Consider the following 19,110-nt stretch of genomic DNA (forward strand, 5'->3'; position numbering starts at 1 on the left):
TTTATTATCTGTGGGATTGGCTATTGTGTTGCTCTCTTATCTGTTCCCCCTAAGAAGAATATATCTCAACTGCAGTTGCTTCAAAACTCAGCAGCTCTTCTGTTGACTCAGACCAGAAGGAGAAGGGACATTATACCAACTTTAAAGTCTCTGCCCTGGCTACCTGTCTACTTTGGAATTGATTTTAGGATCATTTTATTGGTTTATAAAACTCCTAATAGTCTTGGTCCTTCTGATTTATTGGATTTGCTTTTATCCTGTGACGTTTCTAAAACCCTCCGGTCTTCTGGAAGTGGCCTTTTAATTAAACCAAAAGTCAAAACAAGAGCCCACAGTGAGGCAGCCTGTTGTTATTACGGTACATGTCTCTGGAACAGCAGCTGAGAGTGGTGATGTCTTTAAAGCTGCCTCTGGTGTTTCATTTCCAATTAATGAGATTTATTTATGATAGCTTGACCCAAGTTCCTTAGTGCCGTTTTTTATTAAGTCCTTCATTAATAACAATCAGCGATGGGGGGGATCGGGATATTGTTTATTTTTTTCCCTTTGGTTTTGTGAAGCACTTTGTGTTTTATTTGCATCTAAAGTGCTACAAAACAAAATCTGATTAGCTGATATACAAAGTGAAGTGTAAACCTTTAAATGAAAATATCAACGTTTTACCAAATGTTTGCCATCAACCAAACTTTTAATTACAAAATCAATACCACTCTAATATCTGTGCAGCACATTAAACCACTAGCTGGTGAGCAGTTAGCTTAGCTGAGAACCAAGACTAGAAGTTGGGAATCAGCTAGACTGGCTTTTTTTTTTTCTTTTTTTTTTTTAATGAATAAAAACTGGGTTACGTGCAGGACTCGATTTCTCAGGTAGAGCAGAGTTACTGACTGTGGTTGCCAGGCAACCAGCAGAGATGCAGGTGTGTAGCCAACCAAGAAATATAACAACCAGTAAAGCCACCATATGTCTTTTACCCTTCTTCTACAGATCTGTGAGCTGTAGAGGTGATGACATAGAGGTTTTTATGTATATTCATTATTTTGCCTTTAGACAGAGACACCCTGGCTGTGTCCCTGTTTCCAATCTTTTTTATTTTTTTATTTTTAACACATTGACATTTAGAGTTTTAAGTATTTTCCTGTAATTCAGCAACAAAGCAATTAAGTATATTTCTGAAAATGTTGAACAATTAATTTAATGAAAAAGAAACCCTATAGTTAACTTTTTTGTTGTTGTTGGACAAATTACATTTTCACATTGTAAATCCCCATAACACCTTAGAATGTAATAGTTTACGTAAAGTATAATATAACTTCATCAAAAACATCATAAAAAAAAATCATAAAATTACATCTACATGAGATTGAAAGTCACATAATGACATTTTATCACCCGGTGGAACAAGCATTTGCAATATGTATGCTTATGGTTAGTGTCTTGTTGTGGTATGTAGGTGAATATTTATGTTTACATCTTTCAAATAAAGTACATATTCAGTGTTATTGGATTGTGGTTGATTAAATGAGGCACTACTTTGTAGGAAATCCTTGGTACAGGAAGTAAAGAATAAGGTTTAGGAAATAGTCACCTGGAGGTGTCCAGTTCTGCTCTGAAGCTTATCTGAAGGGGTCTCCACTCTGTAGTCCACTCAGTAAGATCAGCAAGTTGTTGCATGTCTCTGAGTTTCTGCCCATATTCATGATGCAGGATGGTGCTCAAAGTCTGTAACTTGAACCGAGTAGTCATTGTTTGATTTAACACCAATGCATATAAAAGTCTGAAATCCATTAAGACCAAAATACAGAAATCTGTACTGAAAATGAATGTAGTATTGCACTATCTATGAAAAATATTTCATTGTCAAATTTGATTGAAAAAAAACCTGAAAGATATCACATCACTGGTAAAAGTGTTTTTACAGTGTCAAGACATTTTATTACATTATTGGTCAAGTTACTACATTAGCCGGTTTTATTATCTTTTTTTATCAAGTTAAGTGCAAATTTTATTACATTTTTAGTAGGGGTGCTTCCATAAACAAATCCAGTGAACCACTGATCATGTCGGGGTAAATATGCACCTCAGTGGCTCTGTTCAGGTTTATGAGATGGTATGCCACATGGCTCGCTCTTAATATTAAGCAGTGTCACAAGGAATGGTCACACTTTGACCCTGAGTTGTCTCTACTGACAGGCAGCTCTGCTATGCAGCGCTGTCACTCAACTCTCTGCACCAACAATGGCAGAAATTCCAGTGTGTTTGTTTGGTTAAGGACAGAGCTCTCTGAAACCCCTGAACCTCCTCAGGATCCACATCAGCCTCGCTCACCCTGAGAGTGAAGTTGGTGTCAGTCCTAACCCAGACAGTGGGAGTAAAGTTCACCCTCCGCCTCAAGAATAGTCAGACCCATTTAGCAATTGTGTCTCTTCTTTCGCTTCACAATGGAGCAAACAGGCTAAATCCACCTTGAAATGCACTTAGTAGAACATGTCAACATGTCAGGGTGCGCTCGGTCCTACGCTCCATCTTAATCCAGCTCCATTGAACACTGACAGTTGTCTGTGAGTCAGACATTCACGAGGCCTTTGTCACTTCAGGTCTTGAGCTCTAGCAGCCACGGTGCAGGAGCAGAACCCTCATGTTAAAACACACTTGCTGGGTATGCAGCCTCATAGCTGCGACATAAGCCTCAGGTGGAGGAGAAACCAATACATACCTTGTGTAAACATTCGCAAAAAAATGACGCTTGGAACAGAAAAGGCTCAACCTCAGCGAGGATTATCCATGAGAAATGAATAGGGGCCAATTATGACTGCTCTGTTGTACTGCCAGTATCTGGCTCAAGAGATGTCAGCATGAGTTGCCTGCAGGGCCCGGATGGAGAGCAGTGGCTTGGGAGGTTGGGGGCTCAGGAGGCTTGATGTTAAAAATAAAGGGGGCCTAAAACTGGTAAGATTGTGTAAGATTGTGGTGCTTCCTCCCTAATCCGGCCTCCCAAGTTCAAGACTATAACTCTGAAGCCAGAAACTGAGCCTAATGCAGGGCTCAAGGCTGCTGAGGTCGAATACTTTCACTGTCACTTGCTGCCCAAATTCACTCACCTCAGACTCCCTTTTCTTTGGTCAGGCTCATCAAAGCCAAAACACTTTGATCCCGACTCTGGACTGTGACCGAGGATGCAGTCTGAATCCTCCCGATCAGTAATGTCAAGGTTGTCCTGTGTGTTACACAGATCGTCAAGCTCAATATTCAAGTTTGTTACAAATGTTGCTTCTAGAAAGCTTCAGTCAGCAGCGTGCAACTGAGAAAAAGTGGATGAGGTCAGCTCTTGTCAGTGCGGGGGTCCTGTTTGGTAGCGTAGTAGAGGTGAGGGCCTGTGAAATGAGCTTATCAGACCCATGATAAGAACAGGATACCCTCAGGAATGGGCTAAATTCAATACACATGGCTGCTGCAGCGGCGGCCTTTATCTGAGGGGATGCGGGTGTTTGAAAAGGAGTGAGATGTAGCACTGTGGTTAGGTTTGTCCTCCAGACCACAATCTTACATAGGATACCAGTGCCCTGTGGCCAACAGTTAAAAGTGTGAGCTGCAATGTCGTAGTTTGCGGTCGGATCCTCAGACATCATTAAGAGAACAATTACGATCAGCAACCTCAGCTCCTAAATCATTTAGGCAGGTCTTTTGCCACACAGGAAGCCGTCTTATTACTTCTGGAAGCAGCATAAAGATTTATTGAGCTCATGTTTGGTGACGGCATACAACAAAGGGACAGTGTTTGTGTGTGTGTGTGTGTGTGCCAAACCGAGTCGACTTGGACCCTACCTGTCTGCATGCAAAAACAAATACAACACATAAACTGTAATGTTTGGATCTAAACAAGACACGTCTGGCACTCAGCATTTGGCTGTGATTGCATCTGTTACAATCTCTTAATCACTGTCTGTTTGTTCAACCACACTTTTCTCATCAGCACAGTTGACATGTAGATTAATTGCGTTGGTAATTTTATTGTTGTTCAGTGCTGCATTGCTTTAAAGTTATCATTAGTGTTGGAATGAAAGAGGATTTCAGGAGGACTTCATGGGAAAATCTTTAAATAAGCTAAGGATCTGAACCAGCTTCATAAAGGAAACCTGGTGTGATCACATCAAAAGTCAGACTCTGAAAGATGATCATTTTCAGCAAGCGTCTTCAGAGCAGTTGTCTATCCATCTCGTATTCTTAGCCATGAGATGCCCTTACAAAAGCAAAAAATGTTTTTGGTAGGAAAAGAAAAAAGAAATTACTTTTCCAGACAATGTTGCCACATGTTTGCCAGTATCGGCCACTAGAAGTGCTTCCAGCAACAGTCTGGTAATAATGAGCAGTTTGCCAGCGGTGCTAAATTCCTAGTAATCATCTGATAACAGCTCCTCATTAATGACAAACATGTCAGTTTATATTTGACGCAGATAGTATTTCTGAAAGTGTTCTATAATATATCAGGACTGATTTTTTAAAAAATATATATACTTGAACGGTGGCACAGTGTTGTACTGTTGTCTCACAACAAGACGGTTGTGGATTTGAATCTGCCCATCAGCTGTTCTCTCTGTGCCTGCATGGGTTCCCTTGTACCTGCCTCTGACCCAGTGTTTGCTGGTCTAGGCTCCTGCCCTCCACAGGATTTATATAAAGTTTCCACTGCAGACCTAATTTTGCATGTGAACATATGACCTTGGTGCAGGTTTGCAGCAACATTGCCAAAATGTAACCATAGAAGTTTGCTAGAACCAGTGTTGGAGTGGTTGTATCAGTCAGATGATTGATTGGTTGGTCCATAACTTTGGGAATAAAATATCTTAAAAAAAATATTGATTGTACTGTATAACACATGATATGATTTTCGTGGTCAACATGATATTAAAACTGCAGGTACTGAATCACCAGTCAAATCTGATAAAAAAAAAAAAAAAGCTCCTAAAGTTTAATTACTTTGCTCCAAAACAAGGTTTAAAAAGTGTTCTTCTGCATCCTACAGTGTGTCAAACTGTGATTAATGTGATATGTTCTGTTGTCTGACTCAACTTTTGTCACCAGTCCATCAGCAATTAAAAACTGCTTAGAAAAACCACACTGACTCAGTTTGTCAGGTTAATTAGGCTTGAGGTAAGACTGAATCTCAGCCTGAACAAGACCAAAGTGTAAAGGAATACGTTTCCACGCCGGCTTAAAAACTTGTTGTATGAAACAGATTTCAGAGATAATCAGCAAGCTCCTACATAACAAACTACTTCATTTCCGACTTCCTGAAAGGTTTTCCCAAACACTAGCAGAGCAGAGAAGTCATCAGTATCAACACCGAGCTGACAGTTTCCTTCTGAATGTGTCTGCTCTGGGGCTCTAGTGTTATCAGTCTGAGTCACATCACATAAATCAAAGAACCTTCCAGGGCTATGAAGGCTTCCCACTCTGCAGCCAGCTCATCTGGCTGGAGATGTAAGGAACTGCCTGGGACTGAGCTGAGCATGGAGCTGGTGCACATTGCAGCTGATGGCCCTGTCTGTAGACATGCAAATAGTAAAAGCTCATAGACGCACAAGCTGAGCTGCAGAGGCACACTTGGTATGTGATGCAGATGGACTTCACGCTGAGCTCGCCCTCTGGCTGCTGTCGATGCCTGTCTGATTGATTCTGTCTTTCCTGTTTAGCCAATAAAAGCTGTGTGTGGTGGGACGAGCAGCCTGTGAATGAATCACACACACACGCACACACACACTCTCAGGTTGCAGTGTGTATGTGCTAGCTTTGCTTCAGGAGCTCACAGTTATGCCTGACGGTGTTTATTTGTTTGTCACTCATCAGATGAGGGACAGCGGTATGTTGTGCATGAGTGTGTGTGTGTGTGTGTGTGTGTTTGAGCTTGTGGGAATGTGAATGCGTGGGTGTGTTCTGCATCGTGAGCGCTTTCGTGTATTTCAGTGTCTGCACACTCTGCATCTCGTAGGCTTGCATTCAGTACACATGAACCTTCCCTATAAATAAAGCTGTGGAGAGGTGTGCCTCTGCTCTGTTTCCAAAACTAATTCAACATTTTCAGACAGTTCTAAAAGAGGAGCGCCACCGTCACAGCCAGGCTTTGGTACGCACACACACACACACACACACACACACACACACGTGCACAGACACCAGTGTATATTTAACCAGCTCAAGCTCAGTAATTAGCCGTCACAAAGTAACCTTTGGCCTTAATGTCATCCCGTATGACAAATGAAGCAGCAGCAGCAACAAGACTGCTCATTACTGTACTTCTCCACTTACTGATCTGGGTTCTGTCCACCTAAAAACTGTTGAGTCTCTACTTTTTTTCAATAATTCTTTAAAAACGTTGTCATATTTGTTTTCTTCATTGTCTAAAGAAAATAGTATAAAGACACGTTCTGGAGTTGCAACAAAAACATGAAATCCAAATATGAATGTGGTAAAAATGTGACCACTTCTACTTATAAAATCAAGAATTCCTGTACATACAGTGTTATTACTCAAAGTTGTGGAAAATTCTGCAATTGTACAAAGTCACATGAAAAAATAAATATATGTCATGGAAATATATTTGGATGAGCAAACATTTGGTCCTCTGTGCAACAACATCACAAGCAAGATGAGCTTTTTCAATCATTTCTTCAACATAAATATTAATTGATAGAATGTTTTTGTGTAGAAAAAGAAAGTAGACCCTTGGTTTTAGAAGCTAAGATTTCCCCCAGAGGTAGAAATAACTTCAGTTTGTTCATCAGTTTCTGACTGGACCTGCAGAAATTTTAAAACACTCTTCCATGCAAATTTTCTTCAGCTGCAAGATATTTGAGAGTTTTCTTGCATGTAGTGCCTGCTTTCAATCTGGGCTTTGACTGGGCCATTTCATAACCCTCAATTTCTTCTTTTTTGAGCTGTTTCTTGGTGGATATACAGTAGGTTAAGGATCATCTTCCTTTTTAAAAAAAAAAAAAAAAGCCTCCACGTGCCTTCCACTTTCAGACAGATGTCCTCACATTATCTTCTGGTTCTTTTTGATAGGATGCAGAATTCATAGTTGAATGAAGGACTGCAAGCTGCCCAGTCCAGGAGGCAGCAAAGCATCCTCAAACCAGATCATTTCCACCACCGTGCTCTACAGCTGGTATGAGGTTCTTCTTTGAAACAGCTGTCTTTGGTCTGCACCAAACACATCTTCTTTTACTGTGGTCAAACAACTCTTTCTTTGATTTTTCTGTTCAGAGAACGTTAATCCTAAAGGCCTGGTCTTTGCCTCTGTTAACTGACGAACGGTTTGCTTTAGTAATTCTATTTGGATAGCAAAGGCGTTTTCCTGTAATGCCTCTTATTTCTGATTATAGATGCACCTTGACACCAACAGTTAAAAGAGTCATCTGAAGAGGTTGAGATGACATTTTAGGCGTCCTTAAGACTTCTTGTTCTATTAAATGGTCTAACAGCTCTGGGACAGCCGGTCCTGGACAAAGTCATTCGAAACCTTGAAACCTAGACTATTTGCAGATTTTTTAAATCTCTCACTAGATTCACAGCCATCCACCCTTTTTCCATAAAGAGCTTTTTGGGCATTGACATGATGACACCACACATTTCAATAGCAATGACCCTGGATGTCAGAGATTTGAATACAACAGATTCCACCTGTCACTCCTTAAGGAGGTTTAAATCAATGTCACATAATCTGAAACCCCTGAGTCTAATTTTATGGATTTGAAGGAATCATAAATGTTTTCCATGTGACTGATCAGTTATTCATTTGAATTAAGAAGTTGACTACAGAATGTCAAATTTGTTTGTCATCTGTATCAGTATTCTGTCCTTTTTTAAATAGGCACTGTTTCAAATTGGATCAAGTGATTGCTTGTTTAAATATATTGAAAAAAGCCATCAATTTCCGTAAGATGTCTTTACTTTTTCACTTGACGGTTTATGCAGTTAAACAAGAGGTCAGAGATAATATTTTTTTCTTGCCTGCTGCTCCCAGTGGACAGGACCATGAGAAACAGCTTCATCATTAAAGAGGAGTTTCAAAAAGAGCTGATAAGAATATTAACTTTAGACACTGTGTGCCTCCCCTCCTTTACTTATTCCAAGGGAGGATGGTTTAGTGGTGCTGATAGTGGCGTTAGAGCTGCATTTTGTTCTACTCCTCAAGGTGACAGGCAGGCTAGTCACTCCTCGGCCTCCCTGAGATCTCTCCACTCACACCTGCAAAGATGCCCAAAGAAAACATGAGCTAGGGAGGCCTTGCACAGTTATTTTATGATACCTGCAAATCCAACACATCCTCCCTTACACAATATCTTCTTCTTCTGTTCTGATAACTTGAGATGGTGAGCTCCATTCATTTCTCTGTGCAGCTGGGATTAAAATGCCTCGATCAATGTGTTTCTGCTGTAACTTGATGGAAGATGTAACATCAACACCTCACTATCAGCCCCCAAGAAGAAGAAGAAGAGTTTGAGCAGATGCAAGAAACAAACTTGATAGGGCTTTTTTTTTTTTTTTTTACAGCACAAACCATTAACACCTGTTTTTTTCTGGTGTGGCATGTCAAAACGTCTTTGAGTAAAAAGTCCATTTGAAACAGTTCACCACTGCTCCAGTAGAAGTTACAATAATCAGTAATTCTCTGTAGTTCATGGCCAGTTTGTGTCCTCTAATTGTCTGCACCTTCCTGTCAGTGGAAGATGGTTTAATGCAACCAAAGATAAAAATGAAATGTATTGTTGCTGTAATGTTTGCGTTGTATGTAGGGCTTCAGGAAAGGTTTTAAAAAACATCATTCTTAATGGTAATTATCAAGGTAATATGGAAATATGAAGTCCAAGTCCTTCAATGGAGCAAACATTTCCCCCCTTGCTACACAGATTCATGACTCAGGTCAATACGTATCTATTTTCTTTTACAAAAGCGTCAGTGAATCTTAAAATAGAAGCCTGCTTTGTCATTTTGGGAACTTCGCATTCTCGCTGAGAGTTAGATGAGAACATAAATACAGCTCTCATTTCTGACTGGAAAATGTGAAGCTGAAGAAAAGAGATGGTTACCCTTGAAGAAGACGAAACAGCTATCTTGCCTCCATCCACTTTATACTTTCACTTCAACACATGTCAGAGGGAAACACTGTATGTTCTACACCACTGCATTTATCTGAAAACTTTAATTACTTTAAGGTTGAAGATTTTAAGCTTTGAAAAGTAAAACATTTTGAGCTTCTGATGAAAAAAGCAGAGTGTATTCAGGGTCACATTTCATATGCTGATGAGCTGTCAGCAGATCCACTAAACTTCTCACATGCTTTCATTTCAATAAATGTTCAAATGATTTAATATTTCACTAAAAGTCAAAGATTAGGGAAAAAGTCCAAAGAAATGAAAACAGATTTTTGGATTAAAGCTTTGTTTTTTCGTCTTTTCTCTTCCATTATCCATGTGATGAGCCCTCAGATGTATCTGCTGTCCCTGTTTATAAAACTGGATATAAAGTAGTTGAAACCTGCAGCTCTAACAGGAACATACTGCTGACACACTGATGCTTCACTATGAATTATCTACAGGGCTCTTATACAATAATACACCAGTCAGAGGGACCAAACCAGGACTTCCTTTAATACTTCAGTCACATTTAGTTACATTTTGCTGCTAATACTTATGTACTTTTACTGAAGTAGTCATTTTCTTGTAGGACTTTTACCTGTAATGTATTGGGACTCACAAGTAAAATGATCTCAATATTTCTCCACCAGTGCAATCCAGAAGGAAGAAAATTTCCCTTACAGTTCCTCTAAAGCTCAGTAATTAATTGCATTAATATAAAAAAATATATATATATATATAATGCATTAATTAATATTAATTGCATTCATATATATACAATCATACAATCATCATACACTCATCCTCAAATGTATTCATACCCTTCCATTAAAGAAAAGGCAACATTCACAACATCCACTCAAATAACGAGAAACTGAAAAAATTAATAATAAATAAAAATCTGCTGAATTATAATTTACTATCAATAAGACCGATGTTGCTTTTGAATTGCGATTGAGAAAGAATAATTAAAAAAAAAACAAAAAAAAACTGTCCCAGACAAATTAGAGCACTTTACTGATGAGCAGTGAGCCAAAACCAAAATACCTGTCAACAGGTGCAGAAGTCTGATTGAGAGTTACAGAAAACACTTGATTGCAGTGATTGCCTCAAAAGGATGTTCGGCAAAATATTAGTTTACGGGTCCCATCATGCTTATTTGCTTGTTTTTTTTAATGTATATTTCAGTTGAACCACAATTCAAAAGCAATGTCGTGACTTTCATTGTTTTCTTTTATTTTTATTCATTATTACTTTTGTCAGTTTCAACTTATTTCAGTGACAGCTGTTTTTTCCCTTCTTTAATAGGAGGGTATGAATACATTTCAGGACGACTGTACGAGAGTGGTATTAAACTTCTCACTTCAGGTAAATCAGCACATCGCTCTACAGGCTGGATCTTTTTTTTTAAAGTACTTTTTGGGGATTTTGCATGAAGAAATATGCAGCTTAATACTGAATCTATAATTTCTTTAGTGTTACCTTGATTTTTACTTATTGTCACATTTACAAACTCCATAAGTATTGTGAAGTCTCTATCACTGTATCCTGTAAATCTTCCTTCCCCCAGTGTATCAGTAAAGTCCTCTTGCTCATCAGTCTCTTGGTACACTAGCTCTCTGTGCCCCAACTATTCAAACCATTACTTTATGCTGTCAGAGGACAGCAGATTCCTCCCTGGAGTTTTACCCTCCACAGTGTACAGTGCAGTCCTCTATCTCTCCATGATGAAAGAGTGCCAGCAGACTGAATCATAGCACTAACATCTATTTCTATCTCTTTGTGGTCTGCCTGCTGCTTAGGCTGACCCGCAGCCTTTCTAATTTGGTGATGAGCTGTAAAGTGACCTGCCTGCCCTGGCTGGAACAGGGGTGGGATTCCAGGGATTTCCTTACCAGGCCCTTGGGCTGGATGGACGACACTGTATACACACCCCAACTCTGTCACCCTCTCTTGCCCGTCCTCGGATACATGGAGGGGGGCCGAGGCGCTCGCTCCCAAGGGCACCCTGGCATTGTCCCCCACACCCGCCCTGCTCGTGGGTAAACTGAGATGCCAGGAATAATTGATGACAATATAGGCAATGATATCTGTGCAGGCAGGGCAGGAGACACTTTCTCCCACCTCCTGCTGAGGGGTTACTGTCCTGCCACCTCCATTTGCACTAATTGGTTTGAACTCACTCCTGCTCTACTACTGAAACTCACCCTTTTCACGTTTGTCATTAAGTGATCGTGTATTTGAGCTGTCTCATTAGTGAAATAGATGACCCTCATTCACTTAATATCTAAAATCTCATTTAGCATAATTTGAGTATGGTCTGTCTGGGAGGCGATAATGTATGTAAACTGGTTTTACAGCACCGAATACAATAACTGGAGTGTGTGCCCCAAATGTTTTCTTAGACTAGTCCAAATCCTTTTTTTCTTCATTTTCAAGTTGAATAAATGCTGTTTTGTATCTTCTGGGGTTTCTCTATTGCTCAGACTGATATATTTTTTTTAGTTTTAAAACTCAGTCTGCACTACACGCTATGCCCCCCTCTCCCACTGAGCCGCCTGTACTCTGTATTGTTTCATTTCGAAGTGCAGGGGGATTGGCTGACTCTAATCCATGGCCACAGAAGAGGTTTAAAACACTCTGGTTTCATCTAATCTTCCAGCTCAGACCTAGCCGAGCTTGAAACCCGCTTTCTCCATGATAGGAATGGACAAATAAAGGTCTCTCCCAGCACTCCCATGAAAGAGGTCTGTGTGCTCTGTGGATTAGAGCTCTGTGTTTTCTCTGTCTCTCTTTCTCAATTAGACTGAAAAGGATGGGGGAAAAAAAGACACCCTGTTTGAACGCAATCGTAAGGCCTTGCAAGTTGTATGCTTATTGCTCACTTCTGGTATTTTTTTTTTTTTTTAGGAAGGCACAGTGATTTGTAGTCTTACAAATGATATGAATTTCAATTTCTGTTAGTACTGTCAAAGCTCATTTTGCTGAGAAACATCCATCCATTTGGCTTCCAAACAAATGCATCACAATAGAAAAACACAGATATCATATAATACTACTCCAAAAAAGTAGCATGTTTTTGTTTACATTATTATTAATATTTTTGTGATTGGATTCCCTGGCACCTCGCCCTAATCTTAACCTAATGCTTAATCTTAAAGCCAAGTCTTAACATTTAAAATTTCCTCAAAAGTTGCGAAGAAAAGCTATAGAATATATATAATATGTTTTACTATATTTGTTATGACATTAACATGGATTCCTTTTTTTTTTTTTTTTAAACCATTTTCATACAGCCTCTAGGTCCTCACAATGTCAGCAAAACATTCCTTTTCATACTTATGGCACCTCACAAAACACATAGGCTATTTATTTGTTTCGTGCATTATTATTAGAATTGAATTGAAAGGTGACAAAGCGAGACAGACATACAGACAGACAGACAGACAGACCGACAGAGGGAAGGAGAGAGAGACGGGGAGATGCTTTTTTTTTGTTTTGTTTTGTTTTGTTTTGTTTTGTTTTCTGTTCAGGCACTTCCATGAACAGCTCCCGCGCTGTAAATAGAGGTCCTTCAGCTTCGGCGCATGTTTTGTATCTTCTCTCCACAGAGCTGCTCGCGTCGCTCTGACAGCTGTGAAAACGTCGGTGTCTGACTGATATGGTATTTTGTGAAGATTTGTTAAAGTGTCTCTCTTCTTTTCCCTACTCTTCTCACCTGTCTTGTGATAATAAGGTACATATATCGTTTGTAGAAGATGCTGTAGGCTTTGCTAGCTTGTCGCTAACATTAGCCCGTTCGTCAGTAAGTTCATGAGGCTTTAGAGTCACACACTTAAACCGAAGTGTTCTTAGACGTGCAGCTTCAGAGTGATGAGCAGCCCTGAAATAACTTAAGCAGGGTTGCATGGACAGAGTAGTGTACCAAACTTCATTCAAAACTGTCGAGACTGTCTTTGCTCATCAACAAACATCAGCTACACTAAACGTCACTTGATTAGTTAAAAGCTACGCCTCCTGTTTGCATATTTAACTGCAGCAACCACAAGTTTATCAGCCATTTAATTCAAGCCGATCTTCTAAGTATTATAAAGTATTAACCATATGACTGGAAGTGTGTACATGAGTGTACTTCAAGTGGATATTAAGTAAATGAAAATGTAATGCAATTAATGTACCTGTTTTTAAACTAAGAACAAAACAAGAGTACAGAAACAATATCAGTTTATCCACTACTGGTATGATATTAGCTCTATTTAAAATGCCTACATTGAAATTATAACAAACTTTAATCACTTTTTGCTCCTCAAATCATATATACTTTTAGCAACTGGCACAGCAGTATTTTCATTACTTCTGAACTTCATTGTTAATGAAGTGTTAATTAGAACCAAAGCATTTAAACTGCCACATTTTTAAATGAAATTTGGTATGATTGCTCTCAGAGAAGCTTATAAAATTTCTTGGACCTGTTGTCATGCAGCTTTACTGTGGAAAAAAGAGGTGTGTAGCAGGGCTAAACAATTAATCAATTTGAAATCATATTGCAATTTGACACCAAATTGCAAAGGCTGCTGCTTTAGATATGACCTTTGCAGCATGTCTGATCCAGGGTTTAAACTGTTGTGCCTATAGTTAGTGGTCATGTGGTCCTCTCTGTGTGATGGTATCTCATTGTAATGCTCCATCGCATGTTTTAAATTCACTACAGAGTGAATGTTTACTGTAAAAAAAAAAAAAAAAAAAAAAAAATATATATATATATATATATATATATATATATATATATATACATCACCAGTCAAATATATCACAGTATATGTTGGAACAATTGCTAAAGCTACCAAATACCAAATTTTTGCATTAAAAAACACAGATAAGCTCATGAAATTATGAAATGCCATTGAGCTGTAATGCAGCTTTGTTTTCAGAAGAAACTGATGTGAGGAGGAACATCGAGTAGATGATGAAGATTAAGCTTAAAGCCACTATACTATCTCTCCTTATGTTTTGCATGTACTGCTAATGACGAAGGCTGACATATATCCTCTAATTGTTTACTTTTTAAGCACATTCAAGTGTGCATAAAGATTTATCAAGTTTGAAGTCTTTTCTGTTTTGTATTATTTTCTAATATGTTTTTTAATATATTATAGTAGCCCATTTAAAGATTTTCAAAGCCTTCGAGAGACGCACTGGGGGGGTTTTTAGTTGTGAAACTCCACTTTGGACATCCTACATCTAGCTCACCATCTCTACTATGATCATTTGTAGATGCGCAGCTGAGACAGGTGTTGTAAATTAGCTTTTGTTTAACTTATTAGGTTTGATAGAAGAGTTCTGGCTGAACTCTAGAAGTTGTTCACTGTGTAAAAATAGTTGACGCTCTGTCAAACTTTTCACCATCCATTGATTAGTCCACCGTGCAGTCACTCATCATGCCCCTGAAGATGACTGACGGCTGAAACAGTGGGGGATGTGCTGTTTGACAAAGTGTAACATCTTGTTGTTTCCTGCTGTCTTTATCCCCTGTTGCATGATGTCTTCATGGGATTACAGCACAATAAACATTTTCTTGTTGTCATATCTTTGCTGTAATGACAGCAAAATCCCCACATATCTGAAGGCCATCACACCCAAAATGCATGGTGATGTGTGATGACACTCGAGCTGTCGACCCTCTTGTGTCCCTTTGTCCTCTCGTGCCCAGGTAAATGACCTCATGGAGGAAATGGGTGATAATGCAAACAGATAAGGCTCCTGGTACCTGTTGACCACAGTCAGAACCTCCTAAATCAGGACCCTCTGACACAGTGCTCCATCAGTGCCTGCCTCAATGACACCCACAAGGCATTGAGCCCTTATCTGCAATGGCCCCTGCTTAGCATTCACGCCATTCACGCGAACAATGCTACCTCTTCCCGCTCATTGGATCTGTGACTGACAGTGGGTGTTGGTGCACTTGTGTCTGACTTCAACCTCTATCTGACGCTAGGCTGTTTGTCCAGTCCAGATACCCCCACCAAGACACAATAAAGGGTGTGTGTCTTTCTTGCCACTTCCCGTGCTGTTTTTCTAACTGGACTTTAATAATAGACCTTGCTCTCTATTTGGCACATTGGCTTCCTTCTCAGAAGGACCTGTATTGGTTGGGGGAGGGGGAGGCCAGAAGGGCTGACTAATGGTCGTAGAAGCAGCTCACCACCCACTGACCAGCCAGCGAGGTGGAAATGCCATCGTGGCTAGACGTTGAAAAGCAGGGAAACAGCAGATAAGACCGCTGCCTTTGATAAACAGCAGAATGACTAATAGCTGAGGTATGATGTAGCAATCTTGGTCGGATTTAGGGTCTCTTTTTTTTTTTTTTGAACAAATTGTTGGCAAAGATGTTCCAGAAAAAAAAATTATCAGTATGATGGCTTATAAAGTTGGTTTTTCATTGGAAGGCATATCTAGAATGGCGCTTTTGAGTTATGTGTAATCTACTTTGGGTTTTCATCATGCAGCTCAGATCTCATATTTGATGAGGCTGATATCAAGGCACAGGATCTTGGGATCCCATGCCTCTATAATGGCTCCTGTGAAGCTGGAGTATTATAAAGCTTCTATAATAAACCTCTGTGATCAGTATATCTCTCCCTCCCTGCTCTTATTTATGAATGGCAGAATTTGACAAGGGGGCAGTTCAGGTGGGTAGCTGCTGATCACATGATACACATGCACGAAGCGAGGAATGTGGACAGGACTCCCCTCTCACCTCTAGTCAGAAAAAACTTTGATGCCCCCATATCATAACCTTTCCGTCCCCTCCCTCCTCTAGCCCTCATATGTGCAGCGATGCCGACGAGGGGAACGGGTGCTGCGGTCGAGGGGGGGCACAGATAGTGGCTGTGTTTGATCTGAAGGTCGCCAGCCCCTCGCTGGTGTTGAGAGATCCTTGGCGGACGAGGCTGGCTCTTATTTAATAACATGAAGGGGAAGCGGACCTTTCTCTCATAATTAGGCCTAATTACCCCGTAGGTGTGGACAGACGGCCCAAGAAGAGACAAACTGCCTTTATCCATGGACTTAGAGTCAGATTACCCAGAGCTGTCTTATCTGTTACAGGGCCAGCAGGAGCCTCAGTCCTCCTCTCTTGCCTCTTCCCGCTGGCTCTCATATTCAACTCGGGTATATTAATCAGTCAGCCTGATTTATTGTACCTCGTCCACGACACGCAGGTTTAATTGGACTCAACTAGTTAAGCTGCTCCGTAAATCTGAGATTTTTTTCATGTGGACATGTTTAATAAGAAGACTGAGCAGCACAGAGAAATTTACTGACCTGTTGGGTTCTTTATTATCTATTGTCCAATCACTTCACAAGGGCTTCTTATTAAAACTAATGCAGTAAATTTAGGAGAGAACAAGGTAATTGTCCTTGAGGATGTTCAACTAGAAAATCACAGCTGCAGCGTCTCCTACTACAACTGGACCAGTAAAGTACATTTGCAGTTACTTTAGATATATTTTGATGTGGAAAAATACTAGTTTGACAAAATGATGGGTCTGACTGTTTGCTCTGCTGTCTCTCTTCGTGAGCGTAGAAAAATGTAAGGGTACTTACAAATACATTTGAGTGACATCCTGCCACCGTCTTGTTTGTTTGCAGCTGTCTTTTCCTTCCTGAGCTGCCTGCATGTTTGTGTTTGGGTTTGTGGGTGACTCACTTGCAGCCACAACAACCGACCCATTGTTGGGGGCAGTTCGGTGACTGGAAATGCTGATGCTTGGAAAACAGAAAGTTCCACCGATGAACTAGTAGCAGGGGAAAGTGGCCATTATACTTACTTTATACATATAAGCTCAGTTTTGCAGTTCTTGAGCCGTGTGTGTCTCCATCACTGTCCCCCACTGTTGTCTTTGATTGACAGCAAGCTGTGACTGCCAGTGGAAACTCTTACAGCCACTGGTCTTTCGACAATGAAAACAACCAGTTTCAGGCTGCTGTATCCGTGACTCAGAGCTCAGTGCAGGCCTGCTGCAAGAGGACAATAAGGGACGCTTAATCCACCTGTTATCAGGGTGAGCCTACCCCTGTCACACACTCACACAGGCGCAGGATTGGGCTCAGGAATGCAGCCTTACCCACCCATTCACAGGAGGAGCAGCTTAACTGATAGACCCTCACAAAACCACTGTTTTCTTCATACCACACGAAAACAAGTTTGTACAGTTGTTGGCTGAAGGCTTACCTGTTGGTTCAGTTCAGAGATTGGTCTGATACATAATGGTCATCATCTTAAACAGACATATGCTTGGAACCATTTCAAATATGTTGTATTTGTTATATTTCTTTGTTTATTTTACATATTTGTGGGGGTGTTGGTGCTGTCTTTAAAATTATCTGAAGTGCATGCCATTTTGCAAAATCTAGTGCATATAGTACATAGTAAGTTCATAGTGGGGCTGGTGGGCTGATCGTGTCCCTGTGAGACCATCCAACTGCAGTGTTGTGTGCTTAATTAGGCAGGCTGGTCAGGGGTCTCTGTCTCTCCGCTCCACAGATTCACATGGACAATTTAACCACTAACCTCCTGAAACGAGCGGCTCCTGAATGCCTTGGGCTCCAGTTTCAGTGTCTGCTGATTGCGGAGAGCAAGGGTTATGATAAGTAAAAGTAGGGGAGGGGGGAGAATATGAGTTGGTGGGGGTGAGGTTCTGTTTATTAACCACTGCATATAGGACAGTATGTAAAGGTTGTAGGTATTTGTGAGGACCTGGGGATGCTGTGAAAACATTTTACTCATCAGTTAACATAAAAACTACATGAAGTCAGTCTTGTGGAGCAGCTGTTGCTTTTAAGACAGTCACCAGTTCTCCCAGGTTCACTTGCACACAGTTTTCCAGACTCAAAGCATCTTGGAGAACGAGCCACAGCTATTTTGGATTGAGGCTATCTCAGTTGTTTCTGACTCCATGATGGTGACATCATGATTCTGTGGAGGCCATACAGTCTGTTATAGGATGCTTGTTGTGGCTGGTAGTTCTTTATGACTCGGGCTGTGTGTTTGGGCCTGCAGAATAAATTTGTGACCGATCAGATACCTCCTCGATGGTATTGCTTGGTGGATAAAATCTAAACATCTCACATGCGTAAAACCTTAGCCTAAAGCTGCTTTTGTCCATACTGTGCTTTTGCCTTTATGATTTCAAAGATCTTGTGGAATTGTCATATAAATAAGTTCTATTTCATTGCGTATTTGCATAAATAGGTTTAAACCAGCTGCGATTTTAAACACGCAGGTTTAGTGATTGATAGAAGATATTATCTGTGCAGCTTCCTCACGAAGAGACACTCACATGCAGTTGTACAGCAATTTAATGTTAAGGCATCATTTCCTCGCAGCATACCTGCGGTTGGTTTGGTTTCCTCACCTGCCCAGCCTACAAACGACATAAAAGCCTGAGCTGTTGCCTCTGCCTCTGGGACAACGGCTGTTGATCACAAGAGGAGGGAGAAGCCTGAATCTCCGTCTGTTTACTGTAATTAGGCTGTCACAGGTTGTGATTTATGACGTATTGAGTAAGAGAGGTGTTATCATGTAGACTAGAAGGAGGAAGAAAAAGAGAGGGCGAGAGAGAGAGAGAGAGCCACAGGGGTTGTAGCTACTAACAATAGAGAAAATACAGACAGTGAATTAAACACAACTGTCTGCGTGTGGAAGAGAAAGGCTTGAAGGCAAAATGAAGCTTCTATCTGACAGACTCTGCTAAGTCTTTGTGCAAAAACAAAATGAGATGACTACTTTCCTGATGATTTTACTCGTTAAGCATACCTTCTTGTAATCCTCTTGAACAGTCCAGTTAACCTGTTTTAAATGGAAAACACTTTTGCAGAAACTGTGCGACCTGTTGACAGTTTTTGTGCAGAAACTCTTTATGCAACTTAACTGTTGTCACCGCCTTACGTGTTGCATGGACATTTAATAGCA

The 19,110-nt window shown here is 40.4% G+C and overlaps 1 long non-coding RNA gene across 1 annotated transcript in view; it reads right to left on the bottom strand.

Annotated features, from left to right (window-relative positions):
- The window catches only part of LOC103369019 (uncharacterized), a 703,792-nt gene that overhangs the window by 462,432 nt on the left and 222,250 nt on the right, over positions 1-19,110 (bottom strand). The gene's annotated exons all lie outside the window — the stretch shown is intronic.

The sequence above is a fragment of the Stegastes partitus genome, unplaced genomic scaffold (genome assembly GCF_000690725.1).
Source record: "Stegastes partitus isolate 25-593 unplaced genomic scaffold, Stegastes_partitus-1.0.2 Scaffold26, whole genome shotgun sequence".
NCBI lineage: Eukaryota > Metazoa > Chordata > Actinopteri > Pomacentridae > Stegastes > Stegastes partitus.